The following is a 9,337-nucleotide window of genomic DNA, read 5'->3' as shown; positions in this document are numbered from 1 at the left end:
TTTTCCATCAAACAAAGCTTTGTATGGACACATGAGATTGCACTCTAATAGGAATGATACTTATGACGATCAACAAATACTATCAGTTGTTCACTTATCCAAATATTCGCCGCCAAGATCCCGTGAAACAAAGAAACGATGCGGTCAAAGTATAATTGATTATGAAGCTATTAATGCCGCTCATATACTACGTGAAATGTCTCGCGCTGATCCTGAAATGTTAAATCTTTCAACCGATATCGATAATCAAATTAACAAGAAACTAGTGACGACAACGAAAGATAATAACAAGTCATTAGTGGTCAGATTCAAGTTTCCTAAAGACAAGAAGATATTTCAAACACATCATGAAGATTGCAACTGACGTGATAATGATGAGTAGAGAATTGTTTACAATTTTGATGTTTATCATATAGTTATTTGGTATTTGAAGAACTTGAGATATAGTTATTTGTATTAATTCAAGGGAGTTATTTCCTATTTTATCAAATAAAATTTCCATTTCATTTTATTTCAAATGATTAAATCAGTTTTAAAAATTGGAAACAAATTCCTACTATTTCGATGGTTAAATTCTTACTATTCAAGAGGTGAAATTCTTGGGATATAACTTTGATCACTTATTGATCTCCTTTCTTTGTCTGAATCTCACCGATGTAACACGCATAGTATAATGTGTTAGTTCCAAACTAATTTGCCTTCTTTTTGAATATCAATCATTTGAAATGAACAACATAATAATTAACCGTTAGATTTATTGTCGAAATTTTGCTTTTGTAGTTACTTATTAGAGTAAAAACTCAATTGAATTTGACTGATATTTTTTCTTTTTGAAGAGCATTATTTATGTCAAAGTGTTAAAAATTGCGTACATGTAAAAAATCAGTCGATATATCATAGATTAATTTTAGTATTTTTTCACATAGACTAAATAGCTCGCGTGTCTTTAGTTTTGTTGTATATAAGTGATAGGTGCATTTTGTTTTGCAGCATTACAGTTGGTCTGTACTTGGTCTGTACTCTTGCTTGCAGAAATCATGATAAAAGAAAAACAAATAAAGAAGTGATTTCGAAGAATTAAAGGAAAATTCTAGTATTAAGTCAACTATCTTTATCTTTATAATAATAATATTATTCACAATCAACTCATTTAAATGTTGTACTTTTTGCAAGTGTCAAACAAATTTCCTTTTTCCTCCAAACAACCATATATATATTAATTATAACTTAACAAATATCTCAAAATATCTAGATATTTGTTAAATTCCCATTTCACCCGTAACGCATTAAATTCTTCGTAAAAGATTCACCGCAGTTAATTTAATTTATTCATCGACAAGTAATTCTAATCGGCATCAAAATAACTCTTGGTCATATAAACTCCAAAATATTAATAACTTTGGCTAAAAAGCCTCCGAGTTCAATACCAACATACACTAAAATACATAAAGTATACTTTAAAATTATGGGTCTTACAGCTATTGTGAAGTTAGTAACGAACACAAGTTCATTCTTTTTAGAGTCAAGAGCCATCCAGAAAAATCACTCAGCCTCAATAAAGAATCTTGAGACCCAACTGGGTCAACTTTCTCAACAACTAGCAAAAATAGTGCCTGAAATTTTTCCTAGTGACACAGTTTCAAATCCGCAAAATAATGTCAATGTTGTGACAACAAGGAGTGGCAAGGTAAATGAACCAGTCCATAAAGCCAAAAAGGGTGGGAGTGCTTCAGCTCCAACCCACTCGGAGGAAATGGTCACTTCGACATCAGTTGAGGAGGACATTGGTCGTGAAAAGGAAGAAGAACCTATGGTGCAAAAAAGGAAGCCCTGTCAAAGCCCAGAATTCAACTTCCATTCCCTTAAAGATTAAAAAGGGAAGAAACTGAAGAAAAAAAATGGTAAGATTCTTGATGTTTTTAAAAATTTTCAAATTAACATTCATTTTGCATAAGCCTTAGAGCATATGCTGACGTACGCCAAGTTCATGAAGGAGATTTTGTTAAAGAAAATAAAAATTGGCAGTGAAAAGTGATGCTTACCAAAGAGTGCAGTGTTACTCTATAGAGGAAACTGCCACCTAAGTTCAAGGATCCTGGAAGCTTCTCTATCCCCTGTGCTATTGGGAATAAAACTTTTGGGAAAATTGTATGTGATCTTGGGGCAAGTGTGAGTCTTATGCCCCTTTCCATATACAAAAGGTTAGGCATTGGAAGAGTTAAAGACACACAAATGATGTTACGGTTTGCGGACCGCTCAGTGAAACACCCATATGGGATGGTGGAATATGTGTTGGTGCTAGACATTTTTCTAGTGGATTTTGTGGTGCTAGACATGGAGGAAGACAATGATATCCCTTTGATCTTGGGACGACCATTCATCGCTGTAGCTATTATTGTTTTCACTATTCACTTCACGCGCCTTAAACTCACATAAACTCCAATTTTGTTTTTGCTTTGTATTTCTTCCATTTCATTTCACTGAGAACACGAGGAAGAAGAATCCTTCACCTTCTTCTACTTATCATTCCCGTGTTGATAATGAGAAAACAAATAGGTCAAGTATGCTGCAGAAATGTAATTTGTGTGACAAAAAGTTCAACTCCGGAAAAGCACTCGGTGGTCACAAAACATTGCACCGCTCTAAGCTCCTTCAACCTCCAATCAAGAAACACGGTGGTGGTAACAATTATGATGATGTGAAACACAAACATATATGTCTTTTTTGTGATAAGATTTTTCCATCAAACAAAGCTTTGTATGGACACATGAGATTGCACTCTAATAGGAATGATACTTATGACGATCAACAAATACTATCAGTTGTTCACTTATCCAAATATTCGCCGCCAAGATCCCGTGAAACAAAGAAACGATGCGGTCAAAGTATAATTGATTATGAAGCTATTAATGCCGCTCATATACTACGTGAAATGTCTCGCGCTGATCCTGAAATGTTAAATCTTTCAACCGATATCGATAATCAAATTAACAAGAAACTAGTGACGACAACGAAAGATAATAACAAGTCATTAGTGGTCAGATTCAAGTTTCCTAAAGACAAGAAGATATTTCAAACACATCATGAAGATTGCAACTGACGTGATAATGATGAGTAGAGAATTGTTTACAATTTTGATGTTTATCATATAGTTATTTGGTATTTGAAGAACTTGAGATATAGTTATTTGTATTAATTCAAGGGAGTTATTTCCTATTTTATCAAATAAAATTTCCATTTCATTTTATTTCAAATGATTAAATCAGTTTTAAAAATTGGAAACAAATTCCTACTATTTCGATGGTTAAATTCTTACTATTCAAGAGGTGAAATTCTTGGGATATAACTTTGATCACTTATTGATCTCCTTTCTTTGTCTGAATCTCACCGATGTAACACGCATAGTATAATGTGTTAGTTCCAAACTAATTTGCCTTCTTTTTGAATATCAATCATTTGAAATGAACAACATAATAATTAACCGTTAGATTTATTGTCGAAATTTTGCTTTTGTAGTTACTTATTAGAGTAAAAACTCAATTGAATTTGACTGATATTTTTTCTTTTTGAAGAGCATTATTTATGTCAAAGTGTTAAAAATTGCGTACATGTAAAAAATCAGTCGATATATCATAGATTAATTTTAGTATTTTTTCACATAGACTAAATAGCTCGCGTGTCTTTAGTTTTGTTGTATATAAGTGATAGGTGCATTTTGTTTTGCAGCATTACAGTTGGTCTGTACTTGGTCTGTACTCTTGCTTGCAGAAATCATGATAAAAGAAAAACAAATAAAGAAGTGATTTCGAAGAATTAAAGGAAAATTCTAGTATTAAGTCAACTATCTTTATCTTTATAATAATAATATTATTCACAATCAACTCATTTAAATGTTGTACTTTTTGCAAGTGTCAAACAACCACCAATACATAATAACTCAGTCTCCAATACATCTATGGTGTATAAATGTTTTGTAGCACCGATAATTTTAATCGAGGCCTCCGTAATTTTTTATATTGTAACACCCTAAATTTTATAATAAACTATTTTATTATTTAAATACGATTTTAAATAATTAATTTAATATTAAAATTATTTTAGAATATATGATGATAAATTTTCTGACAAATTTTTGTTGTATAGATGATTTTTATGATGTGTTAGTTTTATAAATATTAGATTACATGAGCGATATAAATAATAAATATTATATTTTATTATTTGATATATTTTTTAAAATATAATAGTATTTTAGTGTAATACATATATTTTAAAGAAAAAGATTTTATGTGATTTTACGTGTATATAAGTGTACCTAATTAATGTAATACTTTTATGTGCGCTTGATTGATGTTAAGTATGCACGTAGTTATATTTCAATTATTTATAACTATTCTCTATTTTTAGTTATTTTTTTATAAATAATTATCTTGAGATAGAATTGATATTGTGTTTGATTTCGTTTATTGTTATATACTTGTTATGACATTGTGATTTTATATATATTTATTATGATTTAGTAATTAATATAAAATGTTGATGTTATATCTATTTATTTTATAATTTTGACTATTTTCTAATATGTTGGTATTATTATAATGTGAGTATTTTGAGAAATAAGTATAATTGTAGAGATTATTTTGAATGTGAGAGTTTCAATTATTAGTTTTGAAATATTAATAATATTTTATTAATGAAATTGTGTTTTAAAAAATAAAATAAAATAAAACTAGTAAAACGGTTTGACCCATGTGTGAACCCTAATTGTTAATAAAATAAAATAAAATAAAAAGGAAAGGAGTTGGATGGCAGCCGTAAAACCAAAAAGAAACACAAACACAACCTATAGTTTGACACCAATGATCGATAATTGTTCTGGAAAAGTTTTTCCGTTCTCGTCCAAATTTCAATATGTCGTTTTTATTCATTTAGGTAGTCAAATAAACATATTTCCTCAGATTTTTGAGTTAAATATATTGTTCGTATTTAGGTAGTCAAATAAACATATTTCCTCAAAGTTAGTAGAAATGGTAAAAGAGGTATACGATTTGAAGAAACTATATCTAAACCTAAACTTATTCACTCTATATTTCGTATGTTGCTTGCTCCAAGAAACGTCGCTTCAAATTATCTTGTCCCATGTTAAATACAAAAAAAGACAAGAAACCTTTAATGACAATCAAACCAGCTCCCAACCAAATTTGGGTACCTAAGAATAAAATTGTCTATGTTGCAAATATCCTCAGCAAAAACACCAATCACGGTACCTGGACAGTTAGGGCTCGTGACACATGACGAGAGAAAATTCTATGTTCTAAGAACTAACATTGAGCAAATGAGGCACAGTGACTTTTGGAGGAAAACAAAAAGGTCAAATCATTGGTCAAGGTACAGTTGGTAATGGTAATTCCCCTTTTATTAAAGATCTCTTGTTTGTTAAAGGTCTTAAGCATAATTTATTAAGTCTAAGTCAGTTAAGTGATAATATTTATGATATTATATTTAATAAAAAAAATGCAAGAAAATTAGTCAGAAGGATGGATTTTTACTCTTTACAAGTCAGAGGCAAAACAAAATTTATAAGATAAATCTATTTAGTGTAGAGAAACAAGAGGTTAAGTGTCTTATGTTAGTAAATGAAGATAAACTAGTTTGGCACAAAAGAGTAGGTCATGCAAATCTTAGATTAATTTCAAAACTGAATGAACTTCAACTAGCTAGAGGACGACCTAAGCTTAGTTACAAAACTGAAACTATTTGTGAAGTTTTTCAAAAGGGAAAAAGCCAAAGAACTCATTTACCCCTAAGAACTCAGTCTCTACGATGACTCTTCATCATATGCATTTTTTTCATTGTTTTTAGTCTTATTTATCTTCAATCATTAGTTAATTTAAGGAGTTATTTAATGTATTTTATTGACTCTAGTTCTTGGATTTCATAAAATGCTTCTTTTATTTGATATATTTTATTGATCCTAGTTCTTCAATCAAGTAGATATTTTTCATAGTTTTGCGTTGTTTCTTTGTTTTAGTGCAGTGTTGAATTTTGGTGAGAAATGAACATGACCTATGTAGAGTATTTCAGCCATACCTGGAGTTTTAGAGGTCCAATTGGAGTCAAACTAAGTTCACATGAAAGCTAATATCCATAGCTATCAGAAAGACACCAAAACCAAATCGAACTCAAATGAGGATCAAAATGCACTAAACGCCACACAGAAGATATTGAGTGCTTGAAGCACGAAGCCAGCTCCAGAGGCACATTTCCACAATATTTTCACATCTTGACTCTGTCCAGGCGCACCCAAAGCGCAAATCCCGTGCCAGGGGCGTGTGTCGCGCTGTTGAATGAATAAAAATGTGTTTTTCTCACTTTCTATGGATCTTTTTGCCTATTGGGAAATTTGGAGACTTGTGCTCTAGCAGAGAAACTCAGATACATTAGTCTTTTTTGTAATGCTTCTCTAATCTCAATATTTTCTATCTCTTTCATGAGTAACTGAACCCTATATGTTAGGGATGAGTGAAACAAGTCGAAACCCTTATTTTTCTGATTTGATTTCTAGTTATATGAATGAGTTTATTGAATTATTTTTCTCAACTATGTGCTTAATGTTTTTTATTGCTTGATCAACTTTAAAATCTTCTATGATTCGTATTTTGAAATAGAAATGGACTTTACAAATGCTTGAGATGAAAAGTTCATGATATTGTAGTCTAGGGATAGATGCGGGTCAAGAAACCAATTACATTAGTTGCAAAGGCAATAGTTTAATAATAGAACTCATGTACTGTAAGGTTTAATAGTAATCTTAAATCAACCAAGGAATCAAGGGTTACTTTGGAATTAAAGATTTTGTCACTAAGACATTATGGCAAGAATAATAAAGAGAATTCGTTAAGAATCAAATAAAGGAATTTAAAAACTAGGATCAAATTAGAAACCAATGTTGGACTAGAAGTGAAACTCATCCTTGACATTTTTCTTATTATAAAAGTTCAATTTTATTACTCTTGTTAATTTTAAATATTATAAATAATCAATTCAGAAACGTTTTGTTTAATTTTAGTACTTAAACATAATGCAAGAGTAAAACGCAATTCTTGAGTTCAACTCTCGGTACTACCGTTTTAATTATTACTTGCAACAATTCAGTGCACTTGTTGAAACACTATCAAGTTTTTGGTGTCGTTGCCGGTGATTGCCATATCACTATTGATTTAAAATTTATTACTTAATTGGAAATTTTTACTCTACAAAAAAAAATTGTTTTTATTTTATTTATTTATTTTTCTTTAGTTTAAAACTTTTCATTACTCACAATTTGTCTAACCGTGTACAAGAGGCCAATCCTCAGCTGAACTTCTCTTTGATTTATAAATTGAAAAAAGTGCAAAAGCAAATCAAAAGGAGGTTCGAGAAAGGAGACGTAGAGAAAGACAATTAGTAATGGAAGAAAAGGATCTGGAGATTTCTTCATATTTGTGGAGATGGTTGATCCACCACCATCTGAACGTACCCTCGCAAGTATGGGAATTGAGATAGAAACTGTGTTCGGTTGGCCATCCATAACCAACCGGTTACAATCAACAAGTTTGAAATAAGTCCTTCTATGTACCGAGAGTTGAAGGAGATTCATTTTTCCGATAAACATAACAAAGATTCGAATAAACATCTCACAAACTTCTTTAAACTATGTGAAATAGTGAAAGTGTATAGTAACTCTAAAGAAGGCAAGAGGTTGAGACTATTTCCATTGTCATTGAAAGATGATGCTAAGAAGTGGCTTAATTCTTTACCCTTCAATAGCATCACCACATGGGAAGACCTTGAAGATAAGTTCTTGGAACAATACTTCCCTCTTGATGTGTTTGTTAGAAAAAGGCATGAGATTTTCTATTACAAAAAGAAAGAAAGAGAATCTCAAATGCAAATATTTTGTAATGGTTTGAGGCCTTGCACTAAAATTATGTTGGATGCTACAACAGGTGGTTCCTTGAATTACAAGACCGCATCAGAAGCATGAAAAATTATCGAGATCATGGAATCAAATGAACAAATGATGTTGTATGATAGAGGTGGCGGGTCAAAAAGTGGTCTGTTGGAATTGAGTGTTATGGATATTGGGTTGGCTGGAGGAAAGCTACTCTCGAAATAGATAGAGGATGTCATTGCTGATGAGAAAAAGAAAGGGATGGAAACTCTAAATATACAACCCCAAGTGGCCTTTGCAAATTTTTGAAACATACTGGTTGTGACTTTTGTGGGGGAGCACATAAAAATGGAGCTTGTGAAGTACCAGATGAAGATGATATAGAAGAACCAGAAGAGGTGAATTTTATGAGTAACAACGAGAAGCAAAACAATCCCTACTCTAGTAGGTACAATTCGGGGTTGGAGAAATCATCCAAATTGTTCATGAAAAGATCAACATGGTGGATCTCAATGTCAAAAAAGAGCTCAAGCAAATCAAGCTCCGACTCAAAAAGCTGATCGGGAGAGTGCTATTGTAACACCCAGATTTTCAAAGCGAGGGTGTATTTTTTTTTTTCAAAAGAAATTAAAATAAAACAGAGAAAAACAAATAAAAAAATACATTTGGATAAATAATTGAGTCATTATAATTTACAAGCAGCGGAAAAGTTTCTCAAAATATGAATCCAAAATATTTACACATCAAAAGTTGGTACATGTAACCCATCGAACATAACATGTCAAGCTGACAATATTAGTGTAGGTACAATCTTCCATTTTAAAATAAATACAATTCAAAAGAAAGACGTATGTTCCCTCTATGTCAACCTAATCTGATCATTCTCCAAAACAAACTAAACGCCATGAGTGATCTCCACGCGCCCCGTAAGATCCTCCTAACATAGCTCCAGTCAGGCATTCCCCTCTACGTTCCCATCCACAGGGTACGAACCGGTAAGATTGTCCTAGCTCTCATCTGAGGGCAAAGCCCAGATTTCCACAATAGTTGTAAAGGGTCACCAACCGAAATTAACAATTATCACATAACATTTAAGTTTTTAAATGCACAAAATAACCTTTCAACTTAGCATGCACCTTAAAAGGGTTTTCCATATGCTAAAAGTTCATATAACACATGCCAAATAACAATGAAAACAAAATAAAGTTCTCAATCCATCAAGTAATACATAACTAACCAAGACATTGATAAATCAATGAGCAATCAATTATCTAACTCAAAATAAGAATTTCTACTAAGCCAATCGATTTCCAAATCGATTTCCTGAAGGTTTTTAGTGAAACTTGAATTTTGGGCTTAATTCAATCGATTGGGAAATCGATTGAATGAATAACTGAGCCCCTG

Source organism: Cicer arietinum, chromosome 4, assembly GCF_000331145.2.
Source record: "Cicer arietinum cultivar CDC Frontier isolate Library 1 chromosome 4, Cicar.CDCFrontier_v2.0, whole genome shotgun sequence".
Taxonomy (NCBI): domain Eukaryota; kingdom Viridiplantae; phylum Streptophyta; class Magnoliopsida; order Fabales; family Fabaceae; genus Cicer; species Cicer arietinum.
The sequence above is the reverse complement of the archived record's forward strand: the minus strand, read 5'-3'. Positions refer to the sequence as shown.